At 40.8% G+C, this 12,434-nt stretch overlaps 1 protein-coding gene across 1 annotated transcript in view; it reads right to left on the bottom strand.

The window, feature by feature from the left end:
- Positions 1–12,434, bottom strand: part of trbd (ubiquitin thioesterase trabid) — a 203,313-nt gene that overhangs the window by 99,035 nt on the left and 91,844 nt on the right. The gene's annotated exons all lie outside the window — the stretch shown is intronic.

A 12,434-nucleotide genomic window follows, 5' to 3' on the forward strand; every position in this document is an offset into this window, starting at 1 on the left:
TAAACTTCTGGCACTCCCCTCATCGAATGATTCCTCATGTGTGAATGTAGATGCAAAATACTCATTCAGTTTATCAGCTACCTGAGCATGATCATCAAAAGTAAACCCATCTAAGTTAAGTGGTCCAATCTGATTCATCCCTTTCCTTCTAGAGTTAATATAAGAAAAAACCTCTTTGCTGTTTTTCTTTTCATCCTTTGACAAAGATATCTTGTAATCTGCTTTCGCCTGCCTAACCTCCTTTGTGACTTGATTACAGACAAGTTTATACCTGCCATAGGCTTCTGTGTCACCTGATACTTTATATGCATACCATACATTCTTCTTCTTTTCTGCCACAAGCCTCATTAATTCATCTGACATCCATTTAGGTCTAAACCTTGAACAGTATTTCTTAGTTGGAATGAAAAGCCTAGAATTCAAGGTTGTAACATCATCAGTTGCTCCCACTGTACAGAATTTAAAAACTGTCTGAGGCCACTGTAGTCACCTTCCCTTTATCCTTGATGGTATTTACATCTTTAAATAATTCTCACATCAGTACATTGTGATCACTGTCACCCAGTGGTTCCTTTATCTGCAAATTCTTAATGCATGAATAATCACTGCTGATAATCAGATCAAGAGTATTACTCCCTCTGGTTGCCTCTTGAACATGTTGCTGTAGAAAACAATCATCCAATAAATCTACAAAAGTCTTGCTAGTGTGCGAGTGACCAACCCACAAGTTCCAGTCAATATCTGGAAAGTTAAAATCCCCCATTATAAGACATTCTGATTTACTGGCCCACTATTTCTCTGCACAATTGCTCATTATACTCATCGGATTCATTAGGCCTATAACACACACCTACTCTCATTTTTCCTTTCCCAGTGCTTATTTCACACCAAACAGACTCAACACTGCATTGTCCACCAACATCAATTGGATGCACTTCCTTAGATTTTGTGTGTTTCTTAACTAACAGCATAACCCCTCCTCCCTTCCTGTCTTGTTCATCCTTCCTGTACACATTGTATTCCCCAAATTCCAATTCTGCACTGCTTATATCTGCGTGACACCACATCTCTGATATACCAACAATATCAGCCTTTGACATCTTGACTAGCACTTCAAACTTATCAAATTTATTAACTATACTCCTAGCATTGGTGTACATGCAAGTATAGATGCACCTGTTCCTACTTTGTTACCCTAACACAGCCCATGTATTTACTTGTTCCACTATGACTCCCAGCAGTCCTGGAAATCTCCATTACCTTGCTTTCCAGGCTGCTACTCATTCTAATAGAAGCAGTGCAAGAATCACTTTTGCCTCTGCCTGCAGCCACTGTTAACCTTTTAATCTGTGTCTCCCCCCCCCAAGCTAGCAGTTTTCGGACCTACCTAACACTGAAAAATTCTACCCCTTGAGCCCTGCACAATCTCTCTCTCTCTCCAGGGCGAAATTGATTGATAAGGCACTCATTATCTACTCCATCCTATCGTGTCTGGGCAGAATTGCAGACACTTTTACATTCAACCCTAAACTCACAACTTTTTTTTCAACATTGACCTGTACTTGACTCAACAGTAAATCTGCAGATCTCTTACTCTTAATGTCATTAGTTGCAATGTGTACAACGACATCACCTTTTGTGCCCTTAAAAGATGATATTTGTTCTACGTCATCAGCTTTTGCTCCTGGCAGACATACCTTGGTCCTGTTCCATCTATCCTTCTTGCATAGTATATTCCCCGTCTCCCTGACAACAATAACTAGTTCCTTTGGGACCAGCGCATTCTGCCTTGGAGATTGCCTCTGTTTTGCCTGATGCACAGGAGTGAGTTCTGTCGTTGAGCTGGGCAGCCGAGCACTTGACGGGTCCCTCATAAATGTTCCCGAAATTTAAATGTTGCACGGGAACTAAATTTAGTAGAGACTTGTGGCGCTTGGTAACATGCCATGCATCCTTTGTGAATCAGTTTGCCACATGGCGTCGGGCTGGATAGTCAATGAATATTTATGCGCAGTTCTTTGGCGGTGTGTTTTGTGTAGTTTGCAACATTTTAGATTGTTGCGATGGCTGATGTGAGAGAGTAAAGTGCTTGCATCAAGATTTGTTTCTTCCTTAATGATACAGCAGGAAAAACCCATAAGAAGTTGAAACAAGCTTTTGGTAACAATGCTTTAGGCCAGACAGACCTACTACTGGTTTAACCATTTTAAAAATAGTCAAATGTCGGTTAATGACGACAATCGCTCTAGGCATCCAGAATTGAGCACTACCCCGGAAAATGTCGCAAAAGTTTGGGTGGTGATCTGTGAAGATCACAGCCAGACCATCAACAACATTTGTGGCATTGTAGGACTATCGTACGGCATGTGTCAGTGGATTTTGTCAGATGAGTTGAACATGAGGATTGCAGCCAAGTTCGTGTCATGGTTACTGAGTGAAGACCAAAAGCAGCATTGTATGGAAGTCAGCAGAGATCTTCAAGAATGAGCCAGGATTGATCAAAACTTCCTTTGATCGTGGCTGGTGATGAAAGTTGGGTATATAGGTATGACCCAGAAACCGAACAACAATGATCCCAGTGGAAGAGGCCATCTTCGCTCCGACCGAAGAAAGCCCGACAAGTGAGGAGCAATATGAAGTCCATGATGATCTGTTTTTTGGGCATTGACAGGATTATCCATAAGGAATTCATCCCTCCTGGCCAGACCATCAATGCAAAGTTCTACTGCAATGTCCTGAGGCAGCTAAGAGAAGCTGTCAGGAGGAAACGTCCAGAGAAGTGCCACACAAAGAACTGGGCCCTTCATCATCAATGCACCAGCCCACACAGCTCTTGCTGTGGTGCAGTTTTTGGCATCCAAGAACATGACAATCGTCCCCTACCCCCAGACTTAGCCCTGTGACTTCTTCCTCTTTCCAAGAATGAAAATCAAATTGAAGGGTTGAAGATTTGACAGAATAGAGGATATCCAAACCGAATCGCAGTGCTGAACACTATGATGAAGGACTTTCAGGATGAATTCAAATCATGGGAGAAGTGCTGGGATCAGTGTTTATGCTCTCAAGGAAACTACTTCGAAGGTGACGGTGGCAAATAAGACCCAAGGTAAGTCTATTTATTTTATAAATACATTTCAGGAACTTTTGGGTAGCACCTCGTATCCAGAAGGACCCCCAGCATCTCGAAATCCCCACAGACATCTCATTTATACGGGTTGTACTTAATCTTCTCTAACACGCGATGCTTCATATTTCCTTAGTTTTCTTTGATGAGAACACAGTGTATGATAGAAATCAATGGGTGTATATTTCCACTGTGAAGCAACACAACATAATACCAATTTATTCATAAAGACCAATCAAATCAAAATAATAGCACAGGGATTCTGCAACAGTTCAAAACCATGCATAAGTGACATCTTTTTCTGCATGTAGAAGTGTTGCAGCTGGGATTCAGCAGATTCTATTCTTCTAAACAAAATGTCAGGAGTGCTGCAATGGATTTGGTTAAACTCAAGTGCCACACTGAAGTAAAGTCATCCAATTCTTGCTGATTATGGTAATGTGACTCTTTACACGAAAAGGTTTCTGAGGTAAAATCCCAATCATCCTGTTCATCATATTCATTATCCAATTCTGAAAATTCTTCTCAGGAATATAAACTGGGAATTGGCAGATCTTCATTGTATAGCTGGAGCAACAGAGGGTCGTACATTGGGATACACTACACTTTTTCGGTCAGCAGACTTTTTAAGCTTTGATATACCTGCCGTATAATGGTAGCAGTTGTAATCATGGTTTGTGGGCTCCCTCCATATTTGAGATATAGCAAAAGGAAAACCACTAATGTTGACCTGCAACTAACACAGCAGAAACGAGATACCCACAACTTGTCTTGATCACCTATAAGCATTCCAAAATAGGTTCATATGCACTGCAAAACTTGGTGCCACCAGTGTCATGCTTCACCTACTTCAAACCTATATAATATATCAACACATATAGCAGAATGAATCTTGAAATTACTTACACTTTCATTTGATAGTCATAGCAAACTGCAAAAAAAAAAAAAAAAAAAAACCCTTCATATAAACATTATAGGTTCTTATATATCACAGTATTAAGTGGCATTTATGTAATATGCATAAATATCACAAAACAAAACCTCCAGTTGTTGTCAAAATACTATCACTAAAGAAAAACCAATGACCACTATTAGATTTTGTACACAAAAAAATACATATAAGAAATTGTTACATATAAACAGTGTTTTGTAATGTAGTGTTATCAATTTAGCAGAATAACTAACAAAGAACTTAATAACTAAACTCCTTTTTAAATTTCTTCCAAAAATCATTTTTAAAACTTATTTGAAAGTATTTCAATAACGAAATTATAGTTATTTACATCCTAATGTTAAAATAAAGAATTATATTATAAAGCACATGAATGGTGTACAAAATATTCTATGTGCCTGCACATTTAAAAATTTTCAACACAAGTGGACAGCAGTTAAAATAAAGGCTGATTTTTTTAAAATTATTCAGATTGAAATAGGAGTTTGTAAAGAAATAATGATTATACAAGGTGATGAATACACAGATACCATGTTTGTATGTGAGTAAGTGCAATAGTTTCTATACTTAAAGCCCAAGCAAAAGCCACAATAATAATTATAACCAAAAACCAGACATTTTCAAGATGCAGATTCCACTTCACCCCCCCCCCAACAAGTGGTTTGAAACTAGTCCTGTTCTTTAATTAGTTGAGGAAACAGGTTCTCCCCAATATGATCATATTTAAGTTATATATTAAACTAACTTAATGCTTTCAAAAATTAATTCGCCAGCTTGCTTCTCCACCAATAAATGAATGAGTACATTCTATATTTAGCTGCCAGCGACTTTTGTATACTATAAGCAAATACTACGACCTTATGAATTCCCAATTAAGTCTGCTGATTGCTAAATATAAGATGTGCTCATCACTGATATAGCAAGTACATAGTGGAAAAGAAAGCCACAATTAGCAAATTTATTTCCAAAGCCAGTATAGCATTGCATGGGAACAAGCAAGTTCGCATTTCTCAATAAATAAATACTGCACCCAGCCTGATGCAGCTCTTCAACTCAACCAAACAAAAATACATTTTCTTGAGTAAATAAAATTTTGTTACTCTATATTTCATACTATATTTAATGCTATTTAATGCTATTTTGTGCAACTGTACAAACTTAACTGGAAACATTAGAAGTAAAATAAATAGAGAACACATCAGCTGCCAATCGTACTGGAAGTCAGCTTCCTGCCAAACTTTCAATCATATAAATTTAGTCATACAAATTAGACAAATGGGCTGAGAAGTGGCAATTGAAATTTAATATTAACAAATGCAAGGTACTTTGTATAGGAAGCAGTAATTGCAGATTGAGATAACAGCTGTGTGGTATCACACTCAGGGGAGTGGAGAATGAAAAAGACCTGGGGGTAATTGGGCATTCAGATATGAAGTTTTCTGAAAGCTGAGCAGACAGACTGCCAGGACAGCTCATGATGTTTTGCGAATGATATACAGGAATTTTTCCAGCAAGGATAAGGAGGCAATTATCCCACTGTATAAGGCATGTTGGGCTTAAGTACTACTTACAGGTCTAGAGGCCACATATTAGGAATGACATGAATCTTTTGGAAAGAGTGCTGAGAAGAGCAATGAGTTTAGTTTGAATAAATCCAAGGAAAAACTACATAAACTGTTAGATGGGATGAACAGAAATGGTAAGTGTTACCTTTTATAGGCTGATGCTATATAAGCTTGTTTTCTTGAATCATTTAGCACTACAACTACTACTTCTAATAATAATAATAATAAGGCAGAGGGGTTGGTTCAAAAAATCAGAGATAGTCTCCAGAGGAATACAGTGGAGCAAGTGGCACTGTCCCCCGTATAGCTACTACAAGAGAAGGGAATGACCATCCAGCCCACCAACTGGAAGTGCTTCCTGTGCAACTTATATGTCAAGGATCTGGATATATTCTTACCATGTGTACACCATATCCAAAAATTTCACTACTTTATACAGCATGTCCCACCCACTTTCTCTTACTATTGAATACACCATGAATTGTCAAACTAATACAGTAAGCTTATCTACAAAAAAATCTAAACCTCCCAAACACTTCCTAATTCATTTCACAAAGATACGTGGTCTCAATTCTAATCTCAACGATGTTCACTTCCACTTGCAGTCTGCCAAACCCCATGTACTTTTTCTGACAGAATCTCAGTTATCTGTTGATTTAACTTGCTCATCTCAGTTGCCCAAATTATTTACTGTATGATTCCTTTCGCCTCAGAGGTGGTACTTGTGCATATGTCCATTCCGATATCCCCTGTCAGAGACTTGGTAATTTGGAATCTCCTCTCTTTGATCTTCTCTGGCTTAATATCTCTCCACCTCATTGTGTCACATTCATCTGTTGTCTCTACCATTCTCCCAACTCCACTAATCACTTGTAGCTCTTTGACTTCCTCTCTTTGCAACTTGACTTTCTCCAGTCCAACTTTCCTATCAGTGAGGTGATTTTCCTTGGTGATTTTAATGTTCACAACTCCAGCTGGCTTCCGTTTTCTAGTCACACTGACCCTGCTGGTCGAGATGCTGAGGCTTTTGCAATTACTAATTACCTTTCACAGATTGTTCATTTACCTACAAGAATACCGGACAATCCTAACCATGCAGCCAACAAGCTTGATCTTTTTCTCACAAACAACCCTTCTAAGTACACGGTCGAAGTGAGAGGTCCTTTAGGCACCTCAGATCACAACTTGGTGACTGTCTCTTCTCCAATGGAGCCTTTATCTCATGGCTATTCCCAACTTCGTATTGTTTGGCATTACAAGAATGCAAAATGGGATGACCTGCGAGATTTCTTTTCTTCTTTTCCTTGGTCAGATTACTGTTTCAAAACTTCTGATGTCACCGTTTGCTCAGATCGTGTCAGCAAAATTATTCTTGCAGGAATGGAATCCTTTATCCCACACTCCACTTTAAAATCTCACCCTTTATCTAAACTATGGTTTTCCAATAAAGGTGCTAAGGCTGTTCAAGAGAAGAATGTTGCATATCGTAATTGGCTTGTTTCTAATTCTTCAGTTTCATTTTCTGCCTACACCAAAGCACGCAACAATTGTAAAGCAGTCATTAATCAGTCCAAACCAGATTTTGAACAGGCTAACAGTAGAAAACTTGCTTCTTACCCCAATGGCAGCCGAGCATTCTGGTCTCTTGCCAAAGCTATTGGGCGTAACTTTTGCCCATCTCTGATCCCACCTCTGACCAAACCAGATGGTTCTGTTGTCATTTCAGTCAAGTATACACCTGACCTGCTAGCAACCCATTTTTCTTCCAACTCATGTATTAATGATCTTGGTAAAACATCTCCCCACCATTTCCAACACGCTCCATTCAATGACTCCTGTGGTCTTCCATCAAAAGGATGTCAGAAGGATTTTGACGAATCTTGAAGCTAAGAAAGCTCCAGGTCCCAATGGTATTTCTCCACTTGTTCTCAAAACCTGTGCTCCTGAACTTACCCCTGTTCTTTGCCACCTTTTTTCACTTTCTTATTCCAAAAGTGTTTTTCCTTCTGCTTGGAAATTTGCTCATATCCAGCCTGTTCCTAAAAAAGGGTGACAAATCCCTCCCATTTAATTATCATCCCATTGCAATTACTTCTACTATTTCGAAAGTAATGGAGAAATCAATTAACTGCTCTTAAACTACCTAGAAACCTTCTATCTGATCAACGATCACCATTATGGATTCAGTCAGTGTCGATCCACTGGTGATATTCTGGCTTATGTTACCCATTTATGGACAAATTCAATGGAAAAGTTTGGTGAAACACAAGCAGTTGCTCTTGACATCTCAAAATTGTTGTTGTTGTTGTTTGGTTTTTAGGAGCATTAGCAACTAAGGCTATATTGCTCTGGGGATATGCGGTGGTCATTCCCTGACCTTTCCACATTCTCCATATTTGGTGGTCATGGGCTCGAACCCCGGTCTAATCAAGAAGCGTGTGCTATGCACTGCTGCTCCTGCCCACCTGGTGACATCTCAAAGGCTTTCAATCGTGTTTGGCCTAAAGGTCTTCTAAACAAGCTTCCATCTTATGGTTTGCTACTGTTTTTTTGTAATTGGTTATCCAGTTTTCTCTCTGATCGCTCAGTGAGCATGATGGTAGATGGCTCTCTAACTTCTCCACTAATGCTGGTGTCCCCCAAGGTTCAGTTCTTTCCCCCACTCTTTTCCTCTTGTATATTAATGACCTTCTCCCATTGACTGGAAATCCTATCCATAGTTTTGCCGATGATAGCACATTGCATTCCACTTTCCATTTTGAGAAAACTTGCCCTGCTCAATCAGCTTCAACTTCTCGAAAATCTGCTACCAATTCCTTAAATGCTGGTCTCCAGGTAATTCTCCAGTGGGCAAAGACAGCTTAGTTGATTTCGATCCTCCTAAAACTCAGTCTTGTCTTATATCTTGCAAAAAGGATTCTTCTGCTCCTATGCTTATCTTTGGCATAAAAAAAAAAAAAAAAAAAAAAACTGTGGTAGTGACCACCCAGGAAAGGAGAAAATGGCAACGCATGAAGTGAAGCATCGAAATGAATATGTACTTCATGCAAGCATACTACGAAATAACGAAGCTGGAGACTGATATGACAACTTACAGGGCGAGACTACATACCAAGTGGTCTTCTTGTGGAATGATTCTCAGATATTCAGGTCACCGAATAGCGGACCAGAGAAGGACCATCATCACGAAGAACCCGATAGCTACTGCAATCTTTGAAAAAATCAAGCAGGACATGAGCGATCAACCAAAGGATAAAGAATATGGAACCAGAGGAGGAAGAACATACCACCACTGAACCAGAGGAGGAAGAGCGAGAAGAAATACAGTCAACAACGGCTGAAGTGGAAAGAAACAAGGTCATGATATCCAGAATAGAGGACGAGTGGAAGAAGGCCCTAACAGAATTCGAAGGAATAGACCCCACACCCCACAGAGACTCACATGATACCGAAGCAGAGGCCAAATAGAACCTTATGGAGAGTCACAGACTACCTCAATCGGCACATAATACTGCATTACCTTGACAGCAATGGTGCTACACTGGAGGCCATCCACAGCCATGTATTGTGCTGAGGTGGCAGCCACAAGGATTAATGAAAGAGAAACAAGAGACCAACAGCAGAAGAACCGAAAACAAAAGGAACTGCCAGCTTGGGAAAGAAGACTTCAGCAAAAGATAGAAGAATTAAGAGTCAAGATAGGCAAATTAATCCAGTACCAACGGGGCAATAGCAGTAAGAAATTAATTGGAAAAGTGAAGAACATCCTCAAGAGAGACAACGTTCACAGCAAACACAAGACAAAAAATCAGAGAATAGGAGAGTACTTGGATACATTGAAGCAGAACCTCCTTGCATTCAGCAAGAGACTACGCCGATACAAAGAGAGCTCCCAGAGGAAAATAAACAACTGAATCTTCAGTGAAAACCAAAGAGCTTTCTACAGAAGTATCAGAGAACATGAGAAAGAAGGGAACGGACCACCCGAGGAGACAATAATTGAGGGGTTCTGTTAAGACATAACAGCCGAGCCCCCTGTATTGAACTAGAACACAAGAAAACCAAGGATATACAAAAAATGAGAGAGTGGGAGATTCAGGAAGAAGAAGTAAAACAGATGATCAAGAACTCTCACAACTGGCAAACTCCAGGAATAGATAACGTCCACAACTACTGGTACAAGAAGCTCACTTGCAACTGGCAGAGCAGTTCACCTGAATGATAAGACACCCAGAGATAATCCCGAAATTTCTCACTTAAGGAATCACATAGCCATCCTTTTTATTTCAATCTAAAGATGAAGATACAAGAAACCCGGTGAAATATAGGCCACCTGCCTCCCAACGATATACAAGATCCTGACTAGCTGCATAACCAGGAAGATATCAGACCACTTGGAGAGCCAGAACATAATGGCCGAACAGCAGAAAGGATGCAAGCGACTGAGCAAAGTATGCAAGGAGCAATTAACCATAGATGCCACCATTATGGAGCAAGCCTACAAGAAACCCGCAATATGTACACAGCCTACATCGATTACTGCAAGGCCTTTGATTCTGTGCCCCATAGCTGGCTAATAGAGGTGCTGAACATCTACAAAGTCAATCTGATAATGACAAACTTCCTAGGAGAAACAATTGAGAAATGGAGTACCACCATTAAGGTATTCTGTGCCCCATAGCTGGCTAATAGAGGTGCTGAACATCTACAAAGTCAATCTGATAATGACAAACTTCCTAGGAGAAACAATTGAGAAATGGAGTACCACCATTAAGGTCAAAAACATCACAACCAGGCCAATTCCCATCAGGAGAGGAATTTTTCAGGGAGATGCCATGAGCCCACTGTGGTTCTGTTTAGCACATAACCGCTATCCACCATACTCAACAGCAGCAAATACGGATATAACCTCAAAGAAGGTAGGAAGGAAGGAAGAACTTGTACACCCTCACCCACCTGATGTTCATGGATGACATCAAGCTCTACACAGGAACCAAGAAGCACCTCCAGCAACTACTCCAGATCACAGAAAAATTCAGCAATAATATTAGGATGGAATTTGGTCTAGACAAATGCAAGACCCACGAATTGCACCACCAGGGAAAATTACTCAACCAAAACCATCAGCTGCAGACTGGTAAAGAGATCAAACCCATGGCAGAGGAAGAGGCATACAAATACTTGGGGATGATGCGGACTTGGCAGTTACAGCACAAGGAAATTAAGGCCTGCCTGACCAAAAAATACCATCAGAGACTTAGAAGCCTGCTGAAAGCAAAGCTGAATGAAGGGAACACAGTTAAAGCCATAAACACCTATACAGTCCCAGTGCTAACATACTCCTTCAGGGTCACAGATTGGACTAACACCAAGCTGGAGGATATCATGCGAAAGACAAGGACAATAATGATCAAGAGCTGCCAACACCACCGCGAAATCTGCAATGGAGAGACTGACAATTGCCCAGAAAGAAGGAGGAAGGGGCCTGATAGACCTCATTGAGCAACAGAAGACAGCGAAGTTAACCTGAAGGATTAATTCCAGAAACACACAGCAGTACTCCAGCAGGCAATAAGGAAGATAGACAGTATACCCCACTCAACCTAAGCGAGAAGTCCCCCCCCCAACCAGGAGGCAAAAACAAAGCTAGAAAGATCTGCAGAAGACCCTCCATGGCAGACACTACAATGATCTCCATCAAGATCACATAGATAAAATTGCTTCCAATGCAGGGCTCGCGAGTGGGACGTGCTTCTCCGAGACTGAAGGATTCATGCTCGCCATCCAAGATCAGGTAATCAACACCAGGAACTATAGAAAATACATAGACAAGGAGCCCAGAGTGTTCGATGACACACGTCGACGATACCACCTGGTCTCAGAAACAATCCAAACATATCACCACGGGATGCAAGGTGGTCACCCAGACTGAGTACACTCATAGACACAACTGGGCAGCCAGGATAATACATCAGAAGCTAGCAAGGAAATACCAGTTGATCAAAGAAAGTGTACCCTACTACAAGTACTAACCCCAGGCAGTACTAGAGACCCGAACCCACAAACTGTACTGGGACCGCTCCATAATAAATAATTAATAGAATCATGACTCAGACCAGAGCAGCAAAGCAAAAGGCTCAAGCTAATGGAAGTGCTGTGGCTCAGAGCAGAACTGAGGGGGGCAGTTGTCCTCTGACTCACAGCCTTATAAAATGCACTGTTTTCTTGATGTTTGCAGAGCAATCGGGTACGGGACATGATACTGCCAAGGGGGATGTCTTTGTGTGTGCGCGATGCAAGGAGTGTATCGATATCAGGCAACAACTCGGCATTCTTGTGGGCCTATATGAGAGCTTGAAGGACAGGGTGGATGCCCTCGAAGAAACTAAATTGAGGGGCCCATCAAGCTCTCAGCTGCCCACATCAACGCCAGAGCTTGCACTTGGGCATCGCGTGGCACAGAGACAACCCCTAAGGCAGAATGCGCTGGTCCCAAAGGAACTAGTAGTTGTTGGTGACTCTATTGTCAGGGAAACGGGGAACATGCTTTGTAAAAAAGATAGGTGGAACAGGACCAGGGTATGTCTGCCAGGGGCAAAGGTTGATGACGTTGTAGAGCGAATATCATCTTTTAAGGGCACAAAAGGTGATATAGTTGTACACGTTGGCACTAATGATATTAAGAGTAGGAGACCGGCAGAATTACTTAACAAGTACAGGTCACTGTTGAACAAAAGCCGAGAATTAGGGTTGAATTTGAAAGTGTCTGCAATTCTGCCCAGACACGATAGGA

The sequence above is a fragment of the Mastigoproctus giganteus genome, chromosome 11 (genome assembly GCF_048544385.1).
Source record: "Mastigoproctus giganteus isolate SK-2022 chromosome 11, ASM4854438v1, whole genome shotgun sequence".
Taxonomy (NCBI): Eukaryota; Metazoa; Arthropoda; class Arachnida; order Uropygi; family Thelyphonidae; genus Mastigoproctus; species Mastigoproctus giganteus.